This window comes from Aspergillus melleus, assembly GCF_016097325.1.
Source record: "Aspergillus melleus strain CBS 546.65 chromosome Unknown contig4, whole genome shotgun sequence".
NCBI classification, from domain to species: Eukaryota; Fungi; Ascomycota; class Eurotiomycetes; order Eurotiales; family Aspergillaceae; genus Aspergillus; species Aspergillus melleus.
Genome location: NW_025763373.1, coordinates 3,116,165 through 3,127,133, shown reverse-complemented (window position 1 = coordinate 3,127,133; position 10,969 = coordinate 3,116,165).

The window sequence follows — 10,969 nt, the reverse complement described above, 5'->3', positions numbered from 1 at the left end:
GCTTCCGGGGCCGGTTCCCCGGTTGGGACCAGCACGACCCGGACGAACGAAATACCGGTTCACATCGCTAGACAAATGTCAGAAACGTCGTTCCTGGAGCGGATAAGGAGAAAGAATCTTACCTGAAAGCCCCCCACACGCACTACTCGTGCTCTCCTTCCTGCACAATGGACCACTCACGTTGAACCAAACGAAGGATCGCGTGGATAAGCCGCACGAGAACGTCAGAAAAGACGGACTTGGAAGTATTCGTCCGGCAGGAGGCCACTCTCATGGATCTCGTTGGCCCAGACTCCCAGCATGTTCTCGATATCCCGGACCAAGAACTCAAAATCGCTGTCGAGCCACCTAGAAAAATCACGGCGGCGGGGCTAGAGCGGTAGGTTATGGTTGCGAAGGAGATCGTTAAAGAGGTCGCGGTGATTGCGACAGACAGGTACGGGGAGACCGGCATTGTCCTGAGAGGAGGCCATGTCGTCGTTGGAAAGTGTGGAGACGAAAAGTTGAAACCCGAGGAGGAAGACGCTGGCGAAGGAGTCTTAATCACAGACAAGCAAGAAGGTGAAGGAAGGAAGGTGGACGAAGAAGAGGAAAGGAGTCAGAGGGGGAGAAGAAGAGGGAAACGAGCAAGTCACACTAGCCGGAAGGCCAAAGCCCGAGTCCAAGGAGGTGAAGCGAATGGAGAAGTGAGTTCACAAAGACGAAAGAGCTGTCTTTGAGAAGGAAGTGAATGTCAAGTGTCAGGAAGAGGACCGGAGCAAGCTCAAATCAGGTCGGAGCTGGCGATGAGAAGGAAGCCCCGAGGTGTCACTGTAGAGACGGAAGCATTCACAAGAGACGCCTGAGTATCAGCCAAACCGGGTCGGCCAAGATGAAGTGAATGGGCCTGCAATGAGATAGGAACAACGCGGAACTCAGCAGCCGATATAACCACGGAACCAACCATCAGGTGATGGAACGAGGGCGATGACGGCACACAGACTGTTGAGACATGCCCGAGCCGAGATCCTTATATTCATGAAGCCATTGCCCCCAGGGAAATCCCTGCTTTCACTTTTGAAAAACAGCACGGCAGACGCTATTCTTACAGAATGAACACCCGGAGCTTTCCAAAAGGGAGAAATGAAGGAAGAAAACGGAGAGGAAGAAAGGAGAGGGAGGCTTATGAAATAGGACAGGTCCCCACCCCGATATCAGTACTCGGCTGAAGCCTCAGATAGGACACATTATGCATCCGAAGGATTCTGGGAGGTGGATATTGTCGCACATGCAGGTTTCCCCGCAGCGGCCAGATTGGCTGGATCTCCCTTATATTCCACAATGTCACCCGGTATATAACTCCAACCATGGCGAAATATCAGTGTCTCACAGATTATTCTCCGTTCTGGGCCAATCCTTTATACCGCGACACCTGGATTGGCTTGAATGATGATAAACCCTGTCCTTGCGCCCTGGATAGCTGCCGCCGCCAGCATGCCGAGATTTGCTTTTACTATCTGCAATTGGAAGCGAACAAGAAAACATATCTTCAGACTATAGCAAAGTTTATGGTATGTGAAAATCACAGCCACAGCGCCAGCGACATTGCCAAAAGCTGGATGCGAGATAGCACGCAGCAACGGATAATTCCCACCTCCAACTTGACAGAGACAAACGCAATACACGGAAGCCGGCAATCTCCAAGGTTGGCTCATCATCACAGCCCCCCAACGTTCTGGAAAGCAATATTCAACAATGAGTTCGCTAGCACAGCCCGTTTGGCCCGAGCCTATCGCACGCCTGAATCTTCGGCCATGCTGTCTTCATAATGGCCATATCCAACAAGTCAGGAGACGGGGAAAAGACGGACACTTACCCATGAGACCATTGCATTCGCAAGGACATATCATATGTCCTGTCAAAAGTGACCTTGCATGATATGATGTAGAGGGCTCTTGTGTCTACCCGCCCGTGGTATTCCGTTCACACCGAGCTTCTCTGCATTGCTGTTCAACTTTGGAAGGGGGGGACCTTGTCCCATCGTCTATCTGGGTTCCATCCAGGCCAGAAGAGTTGATTGTGCATACTAGCCACTATTATTATAATTTGGTTTCTGCCCGCCTTGGTACTGTTTCAAGCACGATATGAACGGGGTTGACGGCCGGCCAACGTGCAGGATAAAAATTTTTTCTCGAATGCGGGATGGCCAATGTCTGTGCTGGCTGCTACAAGGCACCTAGGCAGCGGATTGGCATTGTAGCACGAGAGTGATAATCTTGGCGTTCAGACGACATGAAAGTCCCAGCCAGTGTCTACACCGTGCCAAACTGCGTGTGCCAGTATCTAAGCCTTTGTCGACACTGCGGGCCACTTAGTCACACAACGGCAACTCGGTGGATGAGTAAGTTCTGCAGCAGGGCACGACGCTTGATAAGTAGTCGATGCACCTCCGCATGTCGGGTGCAGGCGACCTTAACTCGCAGTCGATGGAATAGGGCCAATAGAGCTCGCAACGATAACATTAGAATGGGTTCGAAATTCTTGGTCCAACACGGGCACTACAGTATACAGTCTCATCGCCTCGAGGCAATCCCACCAGTTCGGTCGGCAGAGTTTGGGACGCCAAACACAAACGCAGAGACAGACCACTCCAGTCGCCGCTACAATGCCACCAGGACCCGATGCATCACTTGGAATGGGAGACCATTGAAGCCCTTCGCCGCGGTAGAAAGGGTCGTTGCTTCTACAAGGTTAGCCGATAGCCCGGTGGCGCTCGGGCCAAAAGGGCTATATCGCCCAACGCGGAACAAATATATACCTCGCGTAAGACTTTTTGCGTCCATTGGTGCATGGTATTTGACGTTGGGACACGATCGCAGTGATGGCCTTTTATGTTTGTGCTGGCCCGATTTGTAGTCCGACCTTGTCCAATTCATACACATTGCTTGGTCCGATGTTTTCGAGCCTATGGCCAAGTAGACCCGTGCATGTTGTCGCCTAAATCTTCTGCTTCCAGATGATTCTCTCTATCAGCTTTTGTTTTACATGGGATAAACCACCGGAAAGTCGGCCGATGAAGCCAGAAACCTTGTTTTACCCTCTCACCTGGATTCTGCGTCGGTCGCGTTTTTCTTTAAAATCTGGTTCGCAGTCTGCCGTCATACCCGCAGTGGACGAAATACACATTGTATCGACTCGCCTGATACACTGATTAACTGCATACTCTTGTGCCTCATTAAGTCGTCTGCTTGGTCGATGGCGAATCGAACGAGATCAACGGATTGAAGCGGACCCGGAGTCGGCGTACTGACGCGTTCAAATCATGGGCGAATCGCGTGGAAATGCGACTAATTTGTTGACCTCTAATGGAATCACAGGCCTCAAAAATGAGCTGTTCAGCTTCTGGACATCCACCTGTCATGGTGGTGCTTTTTAAGAGTAGAAAAGAGGAAAACGACCGTCGAGACCGGAGCACCAACACGCGGGATAGTGGTGAGGAGACTACAAAAGGGGAAGTCAGGTTATAGCGAGGGAGAAGGTGGCTGTGGCAGGGCGACGTCTTGGCAAGCAGAATGACTAAGGATCCGGATGGATTGGACCACTAAAACGATCGAATGAAGCAATTGAATTGACTATATCAAACGAATGACTTGAAGGTATTGAAGACCTCCTTTCTCGCTATCTAAGAGGTCTTATATATAATGCTAGAATCGCTTACTTTGCGAATCTCTAGAGCTTCAGAATAATGGTCGTTCCCAACAGGAATAAGCAATTTATGTTGAATAATTGACTGATCAATTATTTCGGCTTGAGCGAGGCGATGAAATGCCGGCTTAGTCATCTCCGCACTTCAACAGTGGCTAAGCCTTGGGAGTCATGTGACGAGGCAATGAGGGATCGCACGCATTTCTAACTCCACTTCCTCTTACTGCACTTGTTCAATCTGCCAGCCACGTCCATTTCCGCCCCGTTGAGTATCTCGACAACTCGTCGCTACATAGAGGCTTTGCTCGGGGATAATCGTAAGCGCCAAAGACAAGCCTACTGGGCTTCTTGCCCACTTTTGCTCAACTACTCATGCTGACGGTAATCGTGCGCCAGATACCCGAGCATGCGATGGATTGCCCGTTTCTCGCCCCCACCTATACCCGCCCCTTTTTTTGTCGTGTCGTTGCAACTGTCATTTCACCCAAGCCCTGTGTTTCCCGGAGCGAGAATGGTGATGGTTGGCTTTGTGCTCCTTCACCTTGAGGATTTCCGATCATTCCCGCACGCTGTAAAGTGCATTGCGTTCCTTGTCGGTTTCCGGCGTCTCCACATTGCTGCCCGAGATCTCCGTTTAAACGACCAGACCCCATCGTCAAAGCGCACCGATTCCATCCTCCGAGTCCGTCATGGTGAAACTCCCGGCGGGAGTGGATGGTCACATTAGGTTCTTGCCCGCTTCGCTTTAATCATACCAGGTGCAGTGTTGCCGACGGTCAAACGGTCATTTTATGGCCATACTCAACTCGCTGCGGGGAACAGACCCACTATCTGGTAAAGGAGGTTGGATCTGCACGGCTGGTCGCGGTGGGTCCGCTGGAGAGACAGGCTATATAAGGCCAGTCGTGTCCCGGTGTTGAGGAAGTAGGACCAGGTTCCTTACCAGCACGGCCCTTGGAGGCGAGCTGTGTCGGCCCTTGAAGGCGAGCTGTGTCGGCCCTTGAAGGTGAGCTGTGTCGGCCCTTGAAGGTGAGCTGTGTCGGCCCTTGAAGGCGAGCTTCACTTCAGGCCATGGGCCCCGTGTTGTATGGTCAGCCCACGCCCTCTTAGAGCAGCTCTCTAAGACCCCCAGCGAAGGCAAGACACCTCTTCGTGGTGCTGGGGACTAGTACTCATTCATCATCTGATGCATGAAGAAGCCAAGACCTGCCTTGACTCCTAGTTTACTGTACATACCGTACATTGGGAAGTTGTCGATGCTATAGGTGTCTTTTTCCCTGTTTGTTTAAATTCCCATGTTCGTACTGTGCAGTAGACTACCATCCAACCAGTATTTGAATAAAGTGAAACCGACGTTATTCAGGCCCGTCATGTCACTAAAAACAATATCACCATAGAAAATGCGTCGAACCGTCTTCCCGCCTTCTTGTCAAATAAGACTATGTAGCTGCAATAACAGGAGAAAATCAGTTTTTAGCCGACCAACGAATTAGAGAGTGCACGCGTCCATTGGCAGCCGCGCACAATTGCCAGCTGCTCTGCCACCGCTCAGTATCTGCTAATAAAGAACATCTATCATTTTGGGGTAGACTTGCTTGAGATAAGCAATTACTGTGTAGCAGGAGAACCAGATGCATTGAACGACTGACACATCAAAGTCCCCTTTAAGGACCAAACCCGCCTCTACTGACGGAACGGGCAGGGCGGTCATTTTATCGGGATGACATATTCTTGCCCGTTCACTGTAATCGAGGTGCGGGCAACTATACCTTCCTTCCTCTGTTTGCACCACCACTGCCATTTCAACTGGTCAAATAAACGATCATGCACTAACCCGGACATGAGATTCATCGATCACTTCGCCTCAACTTGGTATCGAACTGCGAGAAAGCTGTTCTTAGAGTATGCCATATGATCCCCCCCTGTTTCCTTTAATTTGCATTATGTTTTTCTGAAGGTGCTTCTGCAACATACCTAAAACTTACCATAGGGACATAAAAAAGCGATCAAACCCCCATATTGAGAGTTTCAGGATACTTCGAGCTAACAGCGGTATTTTCTTTTCTTTTCTTTTCTTTTCTTTTCTTTTCTTTTCTTTTTTTTTTTTTAAAAAAAAGCAAACCATTCTCAAATTCCACCCCACCTGGCTCATATATTGTCACTGACCAGGACGAGTTTTGTCCAGCATGCTCTTGGATTTGCCTCCTGAGTTGTTACGATTAATATTTCAGCATGTGAGCTATCTACATTCACAGGATCCATTAGGTGCTGATGATCCATAGCTAGGAGACTGCGATTTATGGGAATTATTCAATGTCTCAAATAGTATACGGCCCAATGTTGCTAGATGCCTCTTCCAACATGTCGAAATCGATTACCCACCATCCAACTTTCCCGAGTCCCTGAATGGAAAGCCTCTCCCAGCAACAAGGATACTCCAGCTTCTAGGCCAATGGCTACCACTTATTCAAATATACGCATATTTTGCTATCGGGCTGTGGAGCCCTGTATGCTAAACCTACTGAGTCGATTGCCTAACATACGGCGATGTTGGTACGGAGATCTTCGAGGATCGCTTTTCCAACGCCAAGGGATATAATAACTGACAACTCAATAGTATTGACGCAGAAAGGAACGATGAGAGCTCGTATGGCGTCAAAGAACAGCTGGCTGATCAACCTAGCCTTCGAGAGTTGTTTCATTCCAGCAATGTTCCCAGCTCCTGGCCGGTACACCTCCCTTTCCGGTCACTGCACAAGCTTGTTATAGAGTATTTGTCAAGCGGTACTCTAGTCATCCCCGCCATGCCGGCTCTTTTAGATCTCGATATTCAGTTTGATGACGGATTTACTCTTAATGAGGTTCCTCTCAAGAATTGGGATTGTACTGTTGTCATGGACTTTACGGCCCTGCCAAGTCTTTCCAGATTGGGCGTTGAACATTTACATCTTGGTAATATGATATTTTGCGGCCACCCGGATTCTCTCAGGACATTCGAGGTCAATCATTCGAAGGGTGAATTGAACGACATCCTCAGCATAATTGGAATCGGACTCGAACAACTCATTGTTGGCGAGTCTAACGTCACATGCCAGGCCCTGACGGTTGATTTATTATCCCTGAAGAAGGTTCACCTGAAGGATTCGAGTGACATCTTTCCTTTTCTGCTCGAAAACGAACTCCCATCTCTGGAAGAAATTATTCTGGAGACCCCCTTTCAGGGAGAGTTTGGGGGATTCGACTTTCGCCGTGCCTTCTCGGATGATAATAAAGCTCGGCCGGACGTGATGCAATGGATCAAGAGCAATGGGCCATTGGCTTCATTCTTTCATTTAGCTAAACAAATACCTTGCGGAGATTCTAGTGACTTCTATAGTTTGGTCGATCAGATCTTATGGACAGCGAAATAGACCTTCTTCTACGATCGTTTGGTGTGGTTTGTTCTAAGCCTTGGCGATAAATTTCCTGTCCACGTTAATCGCTTTGCTAGTTCGGCGCGGTCGAATTAACAACCAACTTGAGTGATATTCCACACTTGATTTAGTGTAATGACTATCGTTTTATATTTGAAATATTTATTGGCGTTTCTGAGGTGAGGTCTGTCGCAGGGAGCCCATGGCTCCTCAACGCTTCTACAGCATTTGAACGAAGTCTGTTGTTACTCAGGGGAAAGATGCATTGTTGTCTCCTTAGAGGGAATATATGAGGCTAGATATACGTATTGAGACGCAAAACTGTTTACAATCAACTTGCTTCTTCTATGAGTGAACATTGAATTATTCCCAATCTTGCAGTCTTATCAACACTCACTCTTCGACTCTGTTCCAGCGTCGCACCCGCAAATTAATTTGTGTTAATGTTAGGCTGTTATTTAGGGGATTTATAATCAGTATAAAGTGTAGCTTTGCAAAACCAGTGGCTGCTTGTACCGTATGCCCAAATTGCAACTGCGGCGAGTTACAGCCACCACAATTTTAAACACGGGAAATCGATCGGGACAGCGAATTATCTAGGCCATCCTCCTCGCGGTAAGCGAGGTTCAGGCACAGTGTATACCTATCCGCCTTTAATAGGTCTTAAGATATTAAAATAAACTGGGAAATGACGCGGTAACTTATTTGACGAAGGGAGTAGTTAGCGATAATAAAGAACAACTAGTTAATCAAGCAGAGTCCTTGGGTAGAGAAGCTAAAGGTCAAAAGAGAGGACAAAAAGAATAAAGGATAGAATGACGACATCTCTATAAGACAAACAGGCATTTCTTCCTCAATTCCCTAATAGATCAATTGTTCAATGGACCAATGGAGATCTTAAAAGAGCTAACACGCCAAATTGCCATCCAAGTTAGAAATGGCCAGATCTAAAAAAGTGTCAGGAAACGTAAAGGCAAATGAATTTGAGATTTTACCCACCCATATTAATGTTGGGATAGTTGATACCGCCCGCGTCAGTCAGACAACCACAAGATAGCCAACTTCCATGGACGCTGCAGGATGGGCAAAACCTCCCCATGCCACCACTGAGAAGTATTAGCTAGGGCTTTCATATTCAGGGTAGACTGACCCTTGTTCAAATGTAAGAGTCCCATTACGATTGCGATAGCAGGAATTAAGGTCCAAGTTACTTTTGGCCACGGTGCCATTCGTTCTACTGCAGCTTGCAACAACGTAATGCTGATTCTTAAGCCCTATCTGATCGCAGGTGCTAGAAAATCCGCCCGCAGAAGAAAGAGCGACAAAAAGTAAGCTGCCGCTTACTAAAACGATACGATGTCTCATTATGAGTGAGGTTTTGGTCGAGTTGGTAATCAAAAGAAATAAAGTTATAGAGTGTGAATCACGAGTCGACGAATGAGGCTTTGTATATTCAATATCTGCCTTATCCGCATGTCGTGAGCTTGCCTGGTACTTTATATAGCACCAGGAAGAGTTGAATATTGAAAATACATGCTGAGTATATCTGTTATATGCCAGTCCTTATCAAGGGGTTGGAGACGATTGGGGTATCCAGGAGATGGAACCGTCCGGGGTGACCAGAAAACAAAATGATCAGACATGGGCAATGGTATGACTATCCTAAACCGTAGTTGCGGCATGGTGAGGGCTCCACGGGCTCTCTTGCCGGGAACCCTCGCAAATATAACCGCTCTGAACTAACCGGCAGTAAGAACTTCCCTTCCCTCCGACAGAATTTGTGTCTTTATACACCCCTCAAAGTATGTAGTACCAAAAACCTAGCTACTGTGAATCAAAGCTCGATCTGGTAGACAATAGAGCTTCGTATACGGAATTTATTCCGGATTAAATCAGATTGATTTCCAATTAATCTGATATTCATCTTATATACCAAACCTCAAGCTTTCAGATATGAATGACAACAATCAACCTTCCTCTGAACTACAACACTAGTAGGCTTCACGTCCAGGATGAACATTCATGATCCTTTTCTCAGACCCTGCAAATATGTCTATCACTTTTGTCACCAAAAGCACCGGTCAAGCGATAGACAGCCGATAAATTCCCCTCTATGGCTGGGAGTTTTACCTCTTTCCGATATATTGCCCGGTTTTTCTTATGCTGGACGTGGGCTATTCGCGTTGGTCTTTCCTGGCTATTAAGGTGTTTTGCACGCAACGCCACACAAACGGACGCGACTTGCCCGGGCATCATTTTGTTCCGGTGATTCACTTTGACTTACCCCTTTTAGCTGGACCTGAACATCAGCCGGTCATCTATAACCTCTTCAAAAAAGACCAGGAACAAATCCATCACATTTCAGATGCTTGACGGATTCCCGTCGAGTCGCCGAGCCGCGTACGTAAAGTCCACACACTACAGCTACATACCAGTGGGATATTCTGCCGTTAAAGATAGCTGGGCGAAACGACGGTATTTCTGACGATCCCCCTTCCCTAGCCCCACTCCACCTTGCCTGAGCAATTGTCCAAGGTTGTAGTGGTTAATGGTACTCGGGCGTGATTTACTCGGATATTTAAAATGACCTACTATCCACTCGCTATTTTCATATTCTTCTTTTAACTGCAGGATACCGTATTTGATCTTTTCTTGTCAGCGTTACAAATGCCCTTAGTGAGAGAAAAGTTGAAATAGAACCAGTGTAGATGGTCTGAAGCAGAGAAATACCCGACCTTGCAAAGAGAAGACCCAACCGAATTCGTCGAAAATGCCTGGGTATCTCCTTCCATCCCCAACCCTCATAATCTTGGTCAAACAGAAATCGTGGCACCTTCATTCTTTCATGCCGTGGCCGTGTTGTCGACAAGTAACTCGGTCTTTGTAGTTCACAGCCGGAGTTGGCCTACTCTGCTGCTGTTTTTGCCTGAGTACTCGCCCTTCAGATCACCGGCACGGCCAGACCCTCGTAAAAATACCCGCTATTATCATTTACAAACACCCCTTAATTTTAACTACTCAATGCGCTCCATTTTAATTCCCACATTAACTGGCCTTCACACCGAGGAACCGCCACTAACAGGCTGCTGGGTTTTCTGTCTCAACCCGTGACCAGTAAAGAGTCCATGCCATCACGTTGAATATTTGGCATGTGACATGGCTTGTATGTGGGTAAATGTAGAAAAAGCCCGGGCAAAGCAGGAGGGAAGACGCTCGCCGATCGTGCTTTCCACCATCTTTAGTTTTCTCATCTTGGAACCAGGGAGGCAGGACCACTAACCCTTTTCGGGTAGACCAGGGGATACGACTCTTGAGTTCCGAACACGTCCGAACAAAAATTAATTGTTCCTCTAGCAGCTTATACTTGACCCATCACCTTAATAGTTATTAGTTACGCATAAAGGCATTATATAAGTCTCAAAGAGAGGAATTGTGTACAGGCTCCTTCTCACGTAGGTAGAAGTGAAATATATGTAACCATATTTATAGATTCCCTAGTACCCAACAAAAGTCGGTGTCAAGTTGCTAAGCAAAATAACTACACAGATAACCTTGCCTGTCCGGTCAATTGGGCATTCGATTTACCTCCCTGGAAACAAAAGTGGGAAACGTGACGGACTGGGCAAATCGCCTTCTCTGAGTTTGGCGACCCACTCAGCGCTGCTCCATGAGGCTTTTCATTGGCGTTGCTAATCCGAGGTTTTAAAAGCCTCCAGTTCGTGCTGGCGTTTAGTGGCTGGTTCAATGTCTCTCTACCTTCCTCCAGCCGACTTGCCACTCTCCACGTTTCACTGGGAACTGTACCTTTTTTGACGATGGATTTCTGTCCTCAAGAAAAAGACTCAGGAGTTGATTGCAGTTCAGCCCTTGCG